The sequence below is a fragment of the Carcharhinus amblyrhynchos genome, chromosome 2 (assembly GCF_965287045.1).
Source record: "Carcharhinus amblyrhynchos chromosome 2, sCarAmb.v2.hapA, whole genome shotgun sequence".
Lineage (NCBI taxonomy): Eukaryota > Metazoa > Chordata > Chondrichthyes > Carcharhiniformes > Carcharhinidae > Carcharhinus > Carcharhinus amblyrhynchos.
Genome location: NC_137325.1, coordinates 42,468,257 through 42,481,322, shown reverse-complemented (window position 1 = coordinate 42,481,322; position 13,066 = coordinate 42,468,257). Strand labels below are relative to the sequence as shown.

General features: G+C 44.2%; 1 protein-coding gene and 1 pseudogene across 1 annotated transcript in view; one reads left to right on the top strand and one right to left on the bottom strand.

Moving 5' to 3' along the window:
- LOC145351737 (lysosomal-associated transmembrane protein 4A pseudogene) overlaps positions 1-3,637 on the bottom strand; it is a 79,983-nt pseudogene extending 76,346 nt beyond the window's left edge.
- fbxl7 (F-box and leucine-rich repeat protein 7) overlaps positions 1-13,066 on the top strand; it is a 327,425-nt gene that overhangs the window by 282,773 nt on the left and 31,586 nt on the right. The window lies entirely within an intron of this gene.

Genomic DNA, 13,066 nt, shown 5'->3' with positions numbered 1-13,066 from the left:
TCAACCGTTTTTGTCACCTCCCCAAAAAACTCTACCAGATTCGTAAGGCAAGACTTCCCCTGAACAAAGCCATGCTGCGTATCCCTAATCAGATTGCAACGCTCCAAATGCTTATACATCCTTTCCCTAAGAATTTTTTCCAACAATTTTCCTACCACCGATGTCAAACTCACTGGCCTATAATTACCAGGGTTATCCCTACTGCCCTTTTTAAACAGCGGTACCACATTAGCTACCCTCCAGTCTGCTGGGACCTCACCTGTGTCCAAAGAAGAGACAAAGATTTGCGTCAGAGGCCCAGCAATGTCATCTTTCAACTCCCTAAGCAGCCTGGGATAAATGCCATCAGGCCCCGGAGCTTTATCAGTTTTTATGCTACCTAATACCCCTAACACTTCCTCCCTCGTAATGGATATTTCTTTCAACTGGTCTACAGCTCCCTCCGAGACATTATAAGACACCAAGCCCCTCTCCTTCGTGAATACCGACGCAAAGTATTCATTCAGGATCTCCCCCATTCCCTCAGACTCAATGCATAGTTCCCCTCCTTTGTCCCTAAGAGGACCGATTTTCCCTCTAACCACCCTCTTGTTCCTAATATAAGAGTAAAATGCCTTTGGATTTTCCTTAATCCTATCAACCAAAGCAACTTCATGCCCCCTTTTCGCCCTTCTAACTCCCCTTTTGAGCTCCCTCCTGCTCGCTCTACATTCCTCCAGTGGTCTCTCTGTTCCCAGTTGCTTAGACCTAACATATGCCTCTCTCTTCTTCCTGACCAAGTCTTCGATACCCCCTGTAATCCACGGCTCTCTAATCCTGCCTTTCCCATCCTTCCACTTTACCGGCACATGTCTTTCCTGCAACATTTTCAGTTTGCCCTTGAAAGCCTCCCACTTGCCAACCATGGGCTTACCCACTAACAACTTCTCCCAATCAGTGTCCTTCAGCTCCTTCCTAATCCGGCTATAGCTCGCCTTCCCCCAGTTCAGCACCCTCCCCTTCGGACGGCACTCATCCTTTTCCATTTTTATCCTAAATTAGACAGACTTGTGGTCACTGTTAGCCACATGTTTGCCTACTGCAACCTCAACCACCTGACCCAGCTCATTACCCAAAACTAAATACAGTATAGCCCCCTCCCTAGTCGGGCTAGTTACGTACTGCTCCAAGGACCCTTCCAGCACACATTTTACAAATTCCTTCCCATCCGAACCCCCAGCTCTAGGCACCTTCCAATCCACTCCAGGAAGATTAAAGTCACCCACTACAACCACCCTATTCTTTCTGCACCTATCTAAAATGTCTTTACAAATGCCTTCTTCCACTGCCCTTGGGCTGTTGGGTGGCCTGTAGTACACCCCTAGCATAGTAATCGCTCCCTTCCTATTCCTCAACTCCACCCACAGCGACTCAATCCCTAACTCCTCCATATTGTCCTCCCTCTGCACTGCTGTGATGTGCTCCTTAACTAACAATGCCACCCCACCACCTCTCTTCAATCCTCCTCTGTCACACCTAAAACACTTATACCCAGGAATGTTCAGCTGCCAGTCCTGCTCCTCCTTTAACCACGTCTCCGTCACTGCCACCGCATCTAAATTCCTCACAAACATCAAGGCCCTAAGCTCATCTGTTTTACCCGTTACACTCCTCGCATTAAAACAGACGCAGTCCAACCGTCCAGGCCCACTCGGATCCTCATTTCCCCTGATAATTTTCCTTTCAACCAAACCTACCCTGTCACCCAACTCGCTCCCGATCCCAGTGCCTAATAAGCTATCAGTCTCATCCCCACCCCCCCCTCCATATTAGTTGAAACCCTGCCGAAACGCTCCAGCTAACCTCCCAGCTAGGATATTTGTCCCCCTCCCATTCAAATGTTCCCCATTCCTCCTGTCCAGGTGCCCTTCTCTCACAATACTTCCCAGTGATCGACAAAAGTAAAGCCCTCTACCTTGCACCAATCCCTCAGCCAAGCATTCAGCTGCATGATCTCATTATTCCTAGCCGTGCTGTTACTAGGCAGCAGCCCAGAGAATGTCCTGACACCAAATGCAATGCCATCTGAGCCCATGATGCCCCATCAGTTGTGATCCTAATGTGTAGTCAGCATTTGTAAAGCATCTGTCACCTGGGTGATGTAACCGTATGCGGGTATCTATGAGACATGCCACAGAGGTCTGTAGCTGACAAGGATTCAGGTGTGTATGATCATTTCTTTGGAGACTCGAGTGTGTGTGAAACCATCTCTTTGGAGGTTTTCTGCATTGGTTTCCCCCAACTATCTGCCAAAATGAGACTTGAATTTTCTTTAGTATCGTTATTAACATTACAGTTTCAGCAATATTAGCAAGATGAGAGTGAAGGATCATCATTGCATAACCACGTAAATGCTGCTTGTTTGAAAAAAATCCCTGAAATAGACATTTGAAACGTACCTCTCTCGTCCTGGAGGGTCCCAACCTGTGTTACGTCTCCTGCTAAGGGACAGGTGCATCCTCCTCGGTGTGAGTAGCTGGAGGTGACAGGCAGAGAGGATTGTGAACATCTGGATGCTCGTGGAGAATCTTTAGGAATCCCTGGGGTGTTTGACTACCAATGCTCCACCTTTGGGTGCCTGAGTGCCATCCCTAACTCCTTGAAGAGGAGGGACACTTGAAGGGAGGTGAAGGTGTCCCTGTCTTCCTCTTGCATAGCCACTGCAAAGCTCACCCATGGCTACAGTGATGGAGTGTATGTCCAAGCCCATCTCTGGCAATAACTGGCACGAAGATAGATGAAGTAAGCCTGAGCATTGTGGATGAAGAAGCAGATCAGATGCTGGGATTTCTGTGGTGAGTTACTCACTTCTTGATTCTCCAAAGCCTAAGCACCATCAATAAGAATTGGAAAGGGGAGAATCCAAGGCGGCATAATGCTTAGCACTGCTGCTTCGCAGCGCCATGGACTGGGTTCAATTCCCAGCTTGGGTCACTGCCTGTGTGGGGTTTGCACATTTTCCCTGTACGTGCGTGGGTTTCCTCCAGATGCTCCGGTTTCCTCCCACAATCCAAAGATGTGCAGGTTAGACGAATTGGCCATGCTAAATTCTCTCTCGGTGTACCCGAACAGGATCCAGAGTGTGGTGACTAGGAGATTTTTACAGTAACTTCATTGCAATGTGAATGTAAGCCTACTTGTGACTAATAAATAAACTTTATATGCCAGGAGTGTGATAGAATACTGAAGTAGGGAAAGGGTTAATGAATTTAATGCATTTTGTACCTAGCATGTATCACAAACATAACCCTTCCTAATGGCTGATCTCCTTAAGCTTATACTGCTCCTGGTATCAATATAAATTATTTATTCATGTTTTCCTTAATTGCTCATGTCTTTCATTCTTTAACTTTCATTTCCATAAAGACAGATAGTCAAATGTGAAAGTTATTTTGCAGATACTGCAAACCTTACCTGTTTGTGCTAACTGAACATCGTTAAACAGCTGCAGCTGGTAGATTGCGATACCAGTTACAGCTGCAGCTGGTAGATTGCAATACCGGCTTTTTAACAGGAAGAGTCCATCTGGGACAGTCGTGACCGCCCAAGTAACTTCAAGGAAGGAGATGCTGATGCCGCTGGAAGCGTTGTGGGTCATGATTGGACTGAAGATTATTTTGTGACTGCAGCTGCCAGATAGACTGAGAGTCCTGGTTGAATCGGGAGTTTGTATCATGACCAAAGTAGGAAGATCTGCAATCCTAACCGGAATCGGGAGTTTGCATCATGATTGATACTGGGACTCATGATGGCCAAATACCTACTTGTATTTGTGTTCAATGAGAAGCCTGGTAAACCAGTTTTGAAATAAAACTTACTGGAGCTTGACTCACTAACAGTCTCAGAGGTGTCTTTTACCTATTACAAATACTCTCCATTTGCCTGGAGGAGTGCAGCTCCAAGAATGCTGAAGAAGCTCATCACCATCCAGGACCAAATAGACCATTGATAGGATCCCATCCACCATCTTCAACATCCAACATCCACTCTCTCTACCACCAATGAATAATGGCAGCAGTATGTATCATGTACATGATAGGACATCTCTGCAGGGGTCCCTCAGAGTAATGTTCTAGGCCCAACCATCTTCAGCTGCTTCATCAGTGACCTTTCCTCCATCATAAGATCAGAAGTGGGGATGCTTGCTGATGATTACACAATAGTCAGCACCATTCTTGACTCCTCAGATGCTGAAGCAGTCCATGTTCAAATGCAACAAGATCTGAACAATATCCAGGCTTGGGCTGGCAAGTGGCAAATAACATTCACGCCACACAAATGCCAAACAATGAACATCACAATAAAAGACACTCTAACAACCACCACCACATGAAACTCAGTGGTGTTACCATCACTGAATCCCCGCCCCCCGCCAACATTCTTGGAGCTACCATTGAGCAGAAACTCCACTTACTCGCCGCATTAACCCAGTGTCTACAAGAGTAGGTCAGAGGCTAGGAATACAGTGGTAAGTAACTCACCTCCTCACTCCCAAAAGCTTGTCCATCATCCCCAATGGCAGAAGTCAGCAGCAAGATGGAATACTCCTCACTTGCCTGGAGATGGGTGCAGCTCCAACTACACTCAAGATGCTTGACACCATTCAAGTCAAAGCAGCCCACTTGATTGGCACCATATTCACAAACATCCATTCCCTCCACCACCGACACTCAGTAGCAGCAGTGTATACTATCTACAAGATGCACTGCAGAAATTCAGCAAAGATTCCTGGACAGCACCTCCAAACCATGGCCACTTCCATCTAGAAAAACAAAGAACAGTACAGCACAGGAACAGGCCCTTTGGTCCACCAAGTATAAGAACATAAGAACATAAGAAATAGGAGCAGGAGTAGGCCAACTAGCCCTTCGAGCCTGCCCCACCATTCAATAAGATCATGGCTGATCTGTCGTGGCTCAGTTCCACATTCCCACCCTCTCCCCATAACCCTTAATCCCCTCTCTTATCAAAAACCCATCAACCCGCGTCTTAAAAATATTTAGCGAGGTAGCCTCCACCACTTCCAACAAGTATCTAGCACGAGGGGACATAGCTTTAAATTAAGGGGTGGTAGTTATAGGACGGATGTCAGAGGTAGGTTCTTTACCCAGAGGGTGGTGGGGGAATGGAATGCCCTGCCTGCTGCAGTTGTAGATGCGCCTAGTTTGGGGGCGTTTAAGAGGTCCGTGGATAGGTTTATGGATGGAAAGGGATTGGTTTAGGTTAGAGGGTCATTGCTTTTCTCTTAATTGGTCAGCGCAACATTGTGGGCCGAAGGGCCTGTTCTGCGCTGTAATGTTCTATGTTCTATGTTCTATAACACAAATGCCTCTCTAATTTAATATTTTCTTGCCTCCACATGGTCCATATCCCTCTTCCCTGCCTATTCATGTATCTATCCAGATGCCTCTTGAATGCTGTTATAGAATCTGCTTCCTCCACCACCACCACCTCAGGCAGTGCGTTCTAGGCATTCACCACCCTCTGTGTGATAAACATGCTCCTTACATCTCTTTTAAACTCCCTCCACTCTCCCCCCCTCACTTTCAATCTATGCCCCCGGAGTAACTGCACCTTCGACCCAGGGAAATAGACTGTCTATCCACTCTGCCCAAGCTTGTCTTGTAAACCTCTGTAAGGTCCTCTATCATCCTCCGACACTCCAATGAAAACAATCCAAGTTTGTTCAATCTTTATTCATAGTCATATCCTCCAAATCAGGCAACATCCTGTAAATCTCTTGCAAACTCTTTCCAATGCATCAACATCCTTCTGGTGGTGTGGCGACCAGAATTGTATACAATACTCCAAATGAAGACTAGCCAAAGTCTTATACAGCTGTAACATGATTTTCCAATTCCTGCAGGAATAATGGTTGTGTAGAGTATAGGGCTAACGGTAGGACTCTGAATAGTGTGGATGAACAGAGGGATCTAGGTGTATGTGTACATAGATCCCTGAAACTTAGGAATCAAGTAGATAGGGTTGTTAGGAAGGCATACGGTGTCTTGGCGTTTGTTGGTAGGGGGATTGAATTTAAGAGCCGCAGCGTCATGTTGCAACTGTACAAAACTCTGGTGCATCCGCACTTGGAGTATTGTGTGCAGTTCTGGTCCCCACATTATAGGAAGGATGTGGAGGCTTTGGAGAGGGTGCAGAGGAGGTTTACCAGGATGTTGCCTGGTATGGCGGGGAGGTCCTATGAGGAGAGACTGAGGGATTTGAGGTTGTTCTCATTAGAAAGAAGGCGGCTGCGAGGGGACCTTATTGAAACATATAAGATGATCAGAGGTTTGGATAGGGTGGACAGTGATAGCCTTTTTCCTCGGATGGAGAAAGCTAGCACGAGGGGGCATAGCTTTAAATTAAGGGGTGGTAGTTATAGGACGGATGTCAGGGGTAGGTTCTTTACCCAGAGGGTGATGAGGGATTGGAATGCCCTGCCTGCTGCAGTTGTGGATGCGCCTAGTTTGGGGGCATTTAAGAGATCCGTAGATAGGTTTATGGATGGAAAGGGTTTGGTTTAGGTTAGAGGGTCATTGTTTTTTAACTGGTCGGCGCAACATTGTGGGCCGAAGGGCCTGTTCTGCGCTGTAATGTTCTATGTTCTATGTACTCAGTGCCCCGACCAATGAAGGCCAGCATGCCATATGCTTTCCTAACCACCTTATCTGGCTGAGTTGCCATCTTCAGGGAACCATGGATCTACATGCCTTAATCCTCTTGTATGCTAATATTTCTAATGGCTCTACCATTTATTGTGTACTTTCCTTCTATATAAACTTTCCAAATCATATTACCTCACATTTGTCCAGGCTAAATTTCATCTGCTATTTTTGGCCCAGGTCTGCAGCTGATTTATATCCTGCTGTGTCCTCTGACAATCCTCCTGGGTGATGGACCCATCTGGTCCTGGGGACTTGTCCACCTTAATGTTTGCAAAACTTCCAATACATCCTCCCTTTTTATCTCAACATGTCCTAGAATATCAACATTCTCCTTTCTACACTCACCATCCACAACATCTTTCTCCTTTGTAAATACTGATGCAAAGTACCATTCAGGACCTCACCCATCTCATCTGGCACCACACGCAAATTCCCTCCACTGTCCTTGAATGGACCTACACTCTCCTTAGTTATCGTCTTCCACCTTATATATGCATAAAAAGCCTTGGGATTCTTCTTAATCCTGCCTACGTGGGACATTCCATGGCCTCTTTTAGCCCTCCTAAGTCCCTGTTTAAACTCTTTCTGCTATCTTTGTATTCCTCAAGAATCTTATCCATTTTCAATTTCCTGAAATTTATGTAAGCCTCCTTTTTTTTCCCCTAAGCTCACAGTCTCTTTTATCTTCCAGGATTCCTGAACCTTGTCATCTTTATACTTCATTTTTACAGGGACATACTTGTCCTGAATTGTTAACAACTGACTTTTAAAAGACTCCCACATATCAGATGTGAATCCACCGTCAAACAGTCACCCCCAGTCTACATTCCCTAGCTCCTGGCTAATACTATTGTAGTTAACTTTCCCCCTGTTTAGTACTTTCACTCTGGGACTATCATAAATTCCCTACAGTTCAGAAGGAGGGCATTCAGCCCATCGAGCCTGCACTAACCACAATCCTACCCAGGCCTTATTCCTGTAACCCCACATATTTACCCTGCTAGTTCCACTGACACTCCAGTGTCAGAATTCAGAATGGCCAATCAACCTAACCAGCACATCTTTACACTACTTTTGTCCTTTTCTACAACTATCTTGAAACTTATAGAATAGATTACTGTTCCCAAAATAGTCCCCCACTGAGACATCAAACACCTGTCTGAGCTTGTTTCTCAGAACCAGGTCTAAGATAGCCCCTTCTCGAGTCTACATATTGACTCGAGAAGCACTCTTGGATACGTTGAATAAACTCTGCCCTGTACAAAGCCCCTGCCACTAAAGGAATCCCAGTCTATTTGGGGAAGTTAAAATCCCAATCACAACAACCCTGATGTTTTTACACCTTCCCATAATCTGCGGACAGATTAGTTCCTCCACTTCCCGCTAGCTGTTGGGACGTATGTAGTACAACCCCAACAGTGTGACTGCACCGTTGCTATTCCTGAGTTCTACCAATGTGGCCTCACTGCATGATCCCACCAAGGTGTCCTCCCTCTGTATAGCTGTGACGTTCTCCCTGATCAGTAAAGCAACATCCCCAACCTCTCTATCTCGCCTGAAGCATCTAAATCCTGGAATGCTAAGCTGTCAGTCCTGTCCTTCTTTCATCCAAGTCTCCATAATTGCCACAACATAATTCTGTGTAGTAATCCAAGCTATAAATTAATCCAGCTTACCTGTCATACTCCTTGCGTTAAAGCAAACACACCTCTTTATCACTCCATCTGCGCTGTTATGTTTTGTACACTCTTCATGGTTTTATTTCTCTTAGTTTTCTGAACCCTTTCACTGAGTGCCCACAGTCTCTGTACTCACTGACCGACTGCTGTGGATCCCACCCCCTGCCTTATTAGTTTAAATCCACCTGAACTGCACGATCAAATCTCCCTGTTAGGATGTTAGTGCCCTTCCTGTTAAGATGCAATCTGTTCTTTTTGTACAGGTCTCATCGGCCGTGTAAGAGGTCCTAGTGATCTAAATATACAAAGCCCACCCTCCTGTACCAACTCTCAAGCCACTTATTAAGATGCACTATCTTCCTATTTCTTGCCTCACAACCACTATGCACAGGGAGTACCTGGAAGTCCTGCATTTCAGCTGCTTTCCTAAATCCCTGAACTCATTTTGCAGGGCTGCATTTTCCTTCCTACCTATGTTGTTCGTTCCAACATGGACTATGATTTCTGGTTGTTCACCCTCCCACTTCAGAATATCCTCTGCCCACTGAGAGAGGCCCTTGACCCTGGCACCAGAGAGGCAACAGAGCATCCTGGAGTCTCAATCACGGTCATAGAAGTGCCTGACTGTGCTCCTTATTATTGAACTCTTCAGATGTAGGCAATAAAATGAAACAAAATTTACTCCAACTTAAGTGGGGGGTACGGTAGCACAGTGGTTAGCACTGCTGCTTCACAGCTCTAGGGACCTGGGTTCGATTACCAGCTTGGGTCACAGTCTGTGTGGAGTTTACACATTCTACTCGTGTCTGCGTGGGTTTCCTCTGGGTGCTCCGGTTTCCTTCCACAGTCGGTCGGTGCAGACTCGATGGGCCAAATGGCCTCTTTCTGCACTGTAGGGTTTCTATGATTGCGTGATTCAGCAGCTTTACCTGCTGCACCTTGTAGCGGGAGTCCCTCCAACTTCCCACAGGACTTGGTCCCAGAGCTGCAGATTCTGCCCTTCACATCACTCAGCATTATTTTAACTGGAATGAAGCTGATTATGGACAGTGGTGTGAAAAGGGACCACACTTAGTGAAGGACAAAAGACATGCATTTATATATTGCTTTTCATGATCATCAAACATTTCAAAATGCTTTTCAGACACAGTGCTTTTGAAGTGTAGTCACTTTTGTAATGAAGGAAATGAAGCAGCTGATTTGCACATAGTAAACTCTCACAGGCAGCAACGTGATAACAACCAGATAATCTCTTTTTGTGATGTTGATGGAGAAATAAATATTGGTCAAGACACCAGGAATAACTCAGTGTCATGGAGTTTTTACATCCACCCTAACAGGCAGATATGGCCTTACTTTCATATCTTCTCTGAAAGATGACACCTCTAACAGTGTAGCACTCCCTCAAGCACTGGAAAGTATGGCTAGATGTCTATGCTTTAGCTCTGGAGTGGGACTTGAACCTGGAGCCAAAAGTGCTACCCACTGAGGCACAGAAAGCTTGAGTTCAACATTTAGGTTAAATGCACCATGCATATTTTTTACTACTTTATATTGCACTCACTTCCACTTGTTGCCTGCAATCATACTGACTTTGCTCCTGCAACCTAAACATGAAGAAAGGAAGGCTCTGCACAGAAATGAAGCTTGGTTTCTAATCCTGAGCCAAATAAAACCTTTGTTTTGACTGACCCTTAATCTAACTTCCCTTTGCATTATGGTGGTAAAAACCAAGAATGGTGTGGGTGTATTTTTTAATGTATTATTTTAATTGTGCAACTGTTGTGCATGGCATTCTATTATCTGCTTCACATTCTTTGGTATGTTCATGATGTGTTTTTTTTCAGATTAGATATTTAAATAGGAAGAAGATTATGTTTTGGTAGAATTATTTTACACAAATGGACCAACAAATGGAAGATGTAGAGCAGATTTCAAGCAGCATACCTTACAAGCCAATCAGGATATCCTATCCCACAGGGAATAAAGAGGCCAGCGCCCCAAACTGCATGCTAACGACCCTACAATCCTTGCCTCTTTGTTCCCCCGTGAAATCTGATGGGATCGTGGGAATTCCCTGTACAGGTAATTCCAGGTGGGATCATACCACAGCTATTGCAAGCCATTGTAACCACTAAATTCTGATAAGCCTTTATGGCCACTAATTTTTCCACAACTAAATTAATGAATCCAGTTCTGGACGCTACGCTATAGGGTGGATGCAAAGACATCAGAATGGATGCAGAAAAGATACACTAAAATAGTTCTGGGGATGAGGGACTTCAGTTACATCGATGGATTGGAAAAGCTGGGTCTGAAGTACTAGGAGGCAAGAACGTTGAGAAGGGATTTGATTGAGCTATTCAAAATCATGACGGGTAGGGACTGAGTAAACAGGGCAAAACTATTTCCATTGGTGGAAGGATCATTGGTGATTGGCAAAAAAAGTAATGGTGACATGAGGAAAAACTACGCTCATGAGTGGTTAGAATGTGGAATGCATGAGAGTGTAATGGAGACCAATTCAATCATGGCCTTCAAAAGAAAATTAGATTGTTATCTGAGCAGGAAACTTGGCAGTGCTACAGGGAAGAGGCAAGGAATGGCACTCAATGAATTGCACTTGCAGATAACTGGCACAGATTGCCTTCTGTGCTGTAACCATTGTATAATTCTTTAATTCTATGAAAAGAATTTTCTCCATTGATTTCCATATTAAGCATGAAATCAGTCATGGTTGTGGAATCATGTCATGTGACTGGCTAAAATGATTTAGTTCTTATCAACATGTTCACTACAGAGCTGTGACCTAAATATATTTGTGTTCCATATCCATGTTTGGCTTTACATAATTTCTTATTTCCATGTAATGATCCTTCACAAAACCACTTTTAAATATATTCGCTTTAGTGACAGTTGAAAAGTGATGTTCTTGTTGAGGTGGCATGGTGGCACAGTAGTTAGTACTGCTGCCTCACAGCGCCAGGGATCCTGATTCAATTCCAGCTTCGGGTCACTGTATGGAGTTTGCACATTCTCCCCATGTCTGCGTGGGTTTCCTCCCACAGTCCAAAGATTGTGGCCATGTTAAATTGACCCAAGTGTCAGGGGGTTAGCAGGATTACAGTGATGGGGCCTGGATTGGATATGGTTGGTACAGTTTCGATGGGCCAAATGGCCTCTTTTGTACTATAGGGATTTGATAGATTAATAGTTGTGTTTTCAGTGGGTTCCGTAGGGCTCCACGATGGAGCCCATGCTATCAGTGGTGTACATTAATGATTTGGACTTAAATGTAGGGGATATGATTAAGAAGTTTGCAGATTCTACCAAAGGTGGTAAATAGTGAGGAGAATAGCGATCAGCTGCAGGAAGTTATCATGGGCTGGTCAGATAGGCAGAACCACAGTAAATGGAATTATTTTCAAACAACTACCCCCATTGCCTCAATAACTTTAGTTTGGAAACAGTCAAGAGCTTTTTCTTCCTGGCATCTGTCAAAACACTGAGCGTGCAGGCCCTCTGCATGTAGTGTCAGCTACCTGCTAAAACATGTCACAGACCAAACAAACCCAGAAGGGAGCTTCTCCCTGCCTCTCTTCACTGCTGATGTTGTGAGCACATGTGCAGACTGGATACTGGCAGACAAAGAAGCCATCATGTTCCAATCTCCTGGAATGATTTCTTTGGCCTGTGGGACATTGATGCCAATTCCGGTTGACTCCTAGCTGTCCCAAGAGGGTTGCAACCTGATCTCCATCCGTGGAACCATTCTAATAAATTATGTCATAAATTTTCCAACATCACATGTGGAAAGTTTCCAGTATTCTGCAATATCTGCTTTATTAATTTTTATTCAATACAAATTTTCATCGTACAGGAACAAAATAAATTAATAGTCTGGACAGACAACTGGTCAAGTAATATCTTTAGCATTATTCCCAGCTTACTGATTAATGAACTGAAAATAATCCACTATACTTTAGAACAGGAATGTAAGGAATAAATTAAAACAGCCAGAAAACAAAGTATTTTGCTTCCTTTCAAAGAACCACGATTAAGCCGTGAGATAGAATCCTCCAGACTTTAGCATATTACCATCTGCGTAAATCTATTGGTATTGCAAATTCTATTTTCACTGTCCTGGAGATGTAACTGGATCTTGGGATCTAATGTGCAAAGATTTGAAAGAATACATTGCCAAAGCGAGAATGTTTTTGTTTAACTGCTGCAGATGGTTTAAATCATTTCTTATTTATTTTATATCAATGTAGAACATTAAATTTGTCTGGTTGAATATGACAGTGACTGACAGTTTTCTCGCAGTCCTACACATCCATCTAAATTTGAGAAAAACACCTGCCCCAACAGAAATACAGAACTGTAGGCTATCAGGAGGGTTTTGACTCGATATATACATAATGTACATGCAGGTAGACTAACAAAATGACTAAGCTGAGCTGTCATTAACTGATTCATAGTGAAGATGAACCTTTCATTTTCTAGAAACTGGATGCAAGTCCACTGGTAGCCACCATGATAATGTTGTAATTTGTTGTAATTTTTGGAGCAAACATGAGATTTTATTTCAGATTACTTTGTGATTTATAATGCCACTATTTGTGTCACAAGAAAATTGTGCTCAAAAAGTGTTTCTACTGTAAACTGTTCAAATTGACT